Below are 6,803 nucleotides of genomic sequence, written 5' to 3'. Positions count from 1 at the left end.
CTGGTGTTCTTCAAGTCAAGCAAGGTGGTTTTTTTAAATTTTTGTTTGTTTTTTAAAGTCTCAAAGTGGCAGTTTTGAGAGGTGGGGAAGGGCAAAGCAGACAATTGTAAACTGAAACATATAGAATAGTTGATTTGTTTGTCTCCAAGGACCTGTTAGGTCAGGGGTGGGCAAAATACAGCCTGTGGGCCAGATCCAGCCCATCAAGGCACTGTCTAGCCCGCAGTGGGTCCCTTGGCCCCACCCAAACCAGGCATGGGGTGGTGGGGAGCACAGCCTGGGCTGTGGCACATGTGGCTGGTCCTGCTGCCCCCACCACCCCTGGGCATGTAGCTGGGCTGGGGCGGCCAGATTCCATTTCCCAACAGCCTAGCAGTGGCTCCTTCTAGCTCAGGGGTGGGCAAAATGAAGCCCATAGGTGAGATGCGGCCCACCAGGTCATTCTATCTGACCTGCAGGGCCCCTAAAAAATTTAGAAAATTAATATTTATCTGCCCCTGGCTGCCTGTCATGCGGCCCTCGATGGCTTGCCAAAACTCAGTAAGCGGCCCTCTACCCGAAATAAATGCCCACCCCCGTTCTAGCTGTTGCTGCTGGATCTGGCTCTGCTGCCTGGGTTCCCTGGCCTGTCCGCCCTGCAACCACCACTGGAGGCAGGACCTGTGCGGACACAGTGCATGGCTGGATGGATGGGATGGAATGGAGCCATGGGTGGGAAGGGATCCGCACCTGGGAGAGGGATGTGCAGGTGGGGGCGGGACCAGGGCTGGGATCATGGGGCAGTGACAGTGAAGGGCTGGGGCCTGGGACAGAGACATGATCTGCTGCAGGGTCCCTGGGCAAGGGAGTGCAGGGAGTGGATCATGGCTTTGTCCTGGGTCCCAGCCCCATGCTGTGACGGCTCCATGATTCCAATCCCCAGCTCTGCCTCCTGTCCTGCTCCTGGATGTGGCTCCCCATGTGCCCGTGGCCCCATCCCATCTGCCCAGCCATGTGCCCTGCTCACATGGATCTCAGCTGGTCTCTATGGAGACCCTAGGATCATTCGGCAGTGACAGCATGGAGCCAGGGCCCAGGGCAAAGCCAGGATCTGCTCCCTGCATGCTCCTGCCTGTGGGACCAGTGTCCATCATAGGGACATCTAGGCAGTGCATTATGGCTCTGCCCTGGCCCTGGCTCTGTGCTGTCTGTCACAGAATGGGGTCCTTAAGGATGGCTGTGTTCTCCTAAGGCCCCTTGACCGTGCCAATTTGGCCCGATGGGCACCCTCAGTTCTTGCCTGCCACGTCTTTGATGAAAAATATGAAAATAAGGAGGATGCCTTTAAGTCTTCTTGGACACGGTTTGATGGACTTACTGAACCCCGTGGGTTCCCAGACCCCTTGTGTGTCTTGGTCCACAATGGGTGTTTCGGGGGCACCTTAGCCTTATGGGGTATATGCGTGGCTCCAACCGCCTCTTTACCACGCCCCAAGCTTCACAGATGGTACTGGCATTGTCTTGCCTCGGCCTCATTATAATTCAGCCCCTTGTCCTCACTGGGCTCTCCACAGCCCTGTCTCTACGCCCCTCGGTGCTGGGCTCTCCACAGCCCTGTCTCTGCGTCCTCACTGGCGCCGGGGTCTTTGCACCCCGAAATGCCGCACCCTCTCTGGCATTGGGGTCTCTGTGCCCCACCAAATGCTGTGCCCTTTCTGATGCTGAGGTCTCTGCACCCTGAAATGGTGCGCCCTCTCTGGTGCTGGGGCCTCCGCACCCCACCAAATGCTGTGCTGTCTCTGGCGCCGAGGTCTCCACTCTGTAGTGGGTCCCCCAATGAGGCCTCCTCTGTCCCCAAATAGCCTCACCCAAACCACCAGCCTTATAAAACTACAAACAACATAAGCCCTTGCGCTATAACTTAACACAAGCTACCAAAGGTGTGCTCTGCCCCTTTACCATTACTTGGAGATGAGGTTAGTCAGCCCTCTTTCCCGTCTCATTTTAAGAGGGCCCCTTCCCCCATAGCTACCGGCAGAGAACTGCCCGCCTTGGTTTCAGCCTGGGGTTTATATGGGCCCAAGGCCCTGCCCCTTCCTGCCAGCTGACCAGGTGCAGGTGCTGACTAATTTCTGCATTAGCTGGTTGTCATGGCAACCTGCACCTGGGCTCCTGCCTGGCTCTTTGGGCTCTCCCCAGACAGTTCCTGCTTTTCTAGGAGCAGGGCACCTTAGTGTCCTGCGACCCTGTCACTGGCCTGTGATCCGGATCCTAGCCCGGTCCACCTGCCTATCCCTCTCCCTGCTTACCCACCTGGCTGTGCGTGGGGGCCACTTAAGGAGTTTTGGTGAGCTTTTGTGGGGGAAGTGGATTAGGGTGGTGTTGCTGACCCAGCCCGCAACAGCTCACTAAACTCCCTAAGTGGTCCTCTAGCCAAAATAATTGTCCACCTCTGTGTTAGGTCTTACTGCATCATAGTTTGAATAAGCACACATAACAGCTACTCAGTGGGCGCATCTACACAAGATATTTACTGTGCTGTTGACTAAGCAGCGCATTAAATATCACATGTACCCCTATTAGGCAGGAGTAATCTAATTTACTCTACAGGTTAGTACTTGCAAATACAAGTGCATAAGTAGATGCTGCCCTGGTTGGCTGGGGCATGAGGGTGCTGCAGTGAGAGGGCTGCATGCCAGCTAACTGTACTGAAGCACCCTCATGACACAGACAGCCCCTCTGTGGCATGTTGAACTGTAGGTAGTAGATCCCGGCTGGCAGGCTGACCCCCCAGTCCACCTGCCAGCCAGGGCAGCTACGACGTAGCTCACCATGCTGTGAATGAATAAACAGTTTATTGCTCCCCAGTGCACATTTAAATGGTGCACCGGGGAGCAATAAGCTCCGGAGTTTATTCATGTGACTTAATTGCTCATGTAGAGGTGCGCAGTGAGTATAAACTTAGTACAGTCTTTATTCATACTATCAGTCAGGTGATCAGACTGAGAGACAGTAGTGCAAGATAAAACACAAATGCAACATGCATTTCTATTCTACTCTTTTTATAGATTAGAAGTGCTTACATCAAGCCCGCATCATTGCCCCCATACAATCAATCACATTAGGTGCCATGAACCTTACAATTTGCTGATTAATGAACTTATCTAATTACCACATTCTTGCATGTCTTCCCAGGTACATACCAGGTATTTGTTATACTGTCCTACATACTTTCTTATCTGGAGGGCACACTGATCCCTACCTCCCAGGGTTCTTGACAAGATTCCAAATGTTCTGATGCCGTCCAGTACTTTCCATAAAACTTTAGACTTCAGATTTTAAATCTTACTGTTCTTGGCCTGTTTTATGGCTTACGTGATTAAACACGGCCATCCAGCAAAGGCCAAAATACTCTGCTCATATCACACAACATGCAATCTACAGTCCTATGAAGACCCATAATGCAACCATTTGATTTCAGGGTTCTGATATGGGTGAGGGTTGGGTGCACACACTGAATACGTGGATGCATTTGTAAGAAAGTTTTTAAAATTTGACCTTTTAGGTACACAGATTTTAAATCATGTAGTAGCTTATTGTAAAATCATTTTCTGCTCAAAGAGGTTGAAATTTTCATCGAGAAACAAGACAGGAGACACATGAAACAGCTGAGGAAGGAAGGAAGAAAGATTTTGTGAATCTCTGCATGGATAAAGTACAAGGAAGAGATGAAAAGCAGATGTTAGAAGCAGCTGTGCAAGACAAACATTGAGCAGGACAGAAAAAAAGATAATCACCAGTGAAATGTTTCTTGAGCACCATCCTATTCCTATATTATTATTGAGAACAGTAAGGTTTTCAGTTTGAGCTTGTACTCAAAGATATAGTGGCCTGCTCTCCCTATCCTAGAGAACCTAGACAAAACTCCTGCAAAGAATTTTTTTTCAGTTGTACTTTGAGACAATTGAACTTTCTCACCATAGGAGAACCTGTGATACACAACAATACCCTGAGAAATATGTGTTTTCTCATCTTATTAACTCTCTGAGCATGGTCCTGCTGGAAAGTTGGGCCTGAGACCAGGAAGAATGTACTGATGATGTGAATATTATGGACCTGAGTGATAAACAGGATGATGATGTTGTCCACAGTAAACAAAAACGGAGATTGTTGTGAGGGTGCCTGGGGTGAAAGGGCATGGCTATAAATATACTGGAAGGAGAATGAGGGTGCAGACACATGATACATTTACTCTGAAGTCATTTGATTTTACCATGGAGTAAAAGTGGGTGGACACTTGAGGTACAGCCTAACACTCACGTAAATCACCCTGGGGAAAAAGTTACCCTTGGGAAAGTAGGGAGCAACTTCACAGTGCTGTAACAATTGTTTCATTTCCCTAGACATCTTAATTCCAAGATGACCCTTTGCTCCAGGCCAATGATTCTCAACTAGGGTGCCATGACACCCTGGAATGCCTTGAGATCCTTTTAAGGGTGCAGCAGTGGGGCACACAACATTAGCACTGTTAGGTGTACAAACATGATTTACCAGATAAACCCAGATATTTCATATAGAAATCCAGGGGTGTAGGTTGTAGCCGTGTTGGTCTAAGGACATAGGCAGACAAGGTTCTTTGGGTGAAACTGATACTATTTTGATCTAATAAAAGATATCAGATTCACCCAAAGAACCTTGTCTGCATATAGAAATCCAGTGTTAAATACATTCTGTCCTGTTGTGATCTTCCCTAGTCCTTTGCAACAAAAAAATAGCTCTATTTTTCTGTAGTCAAAAAAATGTGAGAAAACAAAGAGCTGGCATTTTCTCACAGGTGCCTTGAGTCTAAAAACATTGAGAAACATTGCTCCATGAAGATCTGCTCCCCTGCCACCTAGTGGCCAGGCACTGGAAGAGGAGGAGAGGAGTTGAGAAACTACTGCATCTGTCAGGAAGAGGAGATAATTTTTTTTATACGGTTCCTTATTTTTACACTTCTGCCTCCATTATCACTTGTAAGCATCAATGCACAAACTCACCTGCTGTTCAGTAACAACTCCTCTTTCTCTAGAACTATAAAATATGATTTATCTTGTCTCACTTCCTCTCTTCAAAACTATAAGAAATGTACCTGAACCACTAGACACTACACAGTATAGTAAAATGCACCATTGACAAAAGTGGCTTTAATTTATTAATTGTTAGGCAGTTCTTTGCACGTAGCAGCAATGCAAGTTTTCTGGCTTACCTGTTGTTTGAAAGAGCTCATTTGAACAATTTGAACTTCAACGTATCTTAATGTATCAGAAGTAAATCGGATTTGTGCGCCAAAAGGGGTAAAAATTGTAACTGCTATTTAATCCCCAGATTTTACCAACATGGTTGTGCTTCATTTTACTTTCATAAGGGACTCCATTAAAGTTAATCTGCCTAAAGCTAACCACTTACATTCCTTGCGCATCTCCCTCCCCTTCCCCCTTTCCCTCTTATCTCTATACATTGTCTTCCAAACTTCCACTCATTTACATTTTCACAGACTTCTTGTTACACTTTAGCTTCTTTTCTACCTTGGAGAATACATAACATGATCAGGGTCTCCCCACGCCTGAAGAAGGGTGTTTGTGCCCAAAAGTTTGCAAAGAACTTTTTTCCAACTATTTCAGTTGGTTTAATAAAAGATATCACATCTACCCAAAGAACCTTGCCTTCATTAAAGTGAAGCATTTGTAAGATTGTGTTTTCATTTCCAAAAGTGTTTTCTCTGTACCTTTTTTCAGGGGCTGTACAGTCCAATGTTTCATTTGGGAATATGCAGTGCACAATAAGCAGTGAGAAAAAATACACAGCACAAGAGAATATATTAGGAGAGTTGCAAATATTTTAGCTGTTGCCATGCTCCCATCTCTTGCTAAATAAGGAAAGGAAGAGGAGCGGCCTAACAGGGGTTACTAAACTGAGGCAGTGGTTAATCTTTTTAGATTAATGCACTCTGGTCTGATGACAGCGAATTATTTTCTCCTAAAGTGAATTCAGTCCTTCTGAAAGATGTGCACGGAAGCGAGCTGTTTATTATTTTAGAATTGCAGGGTTAAAAACCTAAAGGATATTGGGACCACAGACTGTGTCACAGGGTAAACAACACATTCTTTTTTTATGTGTTCTTATGGTGCCTAGTCCTGTGGGCCTTGGTCCATCCCTGATGCTTCTTGGTGCTACCACAACACAAGTAAATAAATAATGAATGAGGGTTGATAAGATACTGACCTGTGAGCCAAGAGACTTGAGTTCATTTCCCAGACTGCCACTTATCTGCCATATGACATTATGTAAGCCGGTTTACCTTTTGTTTCTTCTCCCCACTTTCTCAGTCTTGACTATTTAGATTGTAGTAGATTGTGGTCTTGGTTAGGGCTTCTATGTGGCTCAGAAATACCAATAATGAAAACTAGTAATGGAATCTTATGCTACACCATCAATATACCATTATCTCTGATAGAGAGGAACTATTTCCTGAAGTAAAAGTGGGAAATTGTTCAGTCTGACAAACAGCTGCAAAGCTCACCTGGCTGCAAGCCAAGTGGGTGAGCTGTGCTTAAGAGCCCTTCAAGAAAAGGGCTGGAAAACTTTGCAGAGAGTGCACAAACTTTAACAGACATGAGGGTATGCAGTGCATGGTGCATACTTATTACATGGAGCATTTACATTGTGACCAGAGCCCACACTGTAAACTGGGGGCTCTGATTGGCTGCTACTGAGCTATAAAAGCTGAGGGATGGAAAAGAAAAAAAAAAGGGGGATGGGGGAAGAAGAAGAGAAGCTGGGAA

This window comes from Alligator sinensis, unplaced genomic scaffold (genome assembly GCF_000455745.1).
Source record: "Alligator sinensis unplaced genomic scaffold, ASM45574v1 scaffold294_1, whole genome shotgun sequence".
Classification (NCBI taxonomy): domain Eukaryota; kingdom Metazoa; phylum Chordata; order Crocodylia; family Alligatoridae; genus Alligator; species Alligator sinensis.
The sequence above is the reverse complement of the archived record's forward strand: the minus strand, read 5'-3'. Positions refer to the sequence as shown.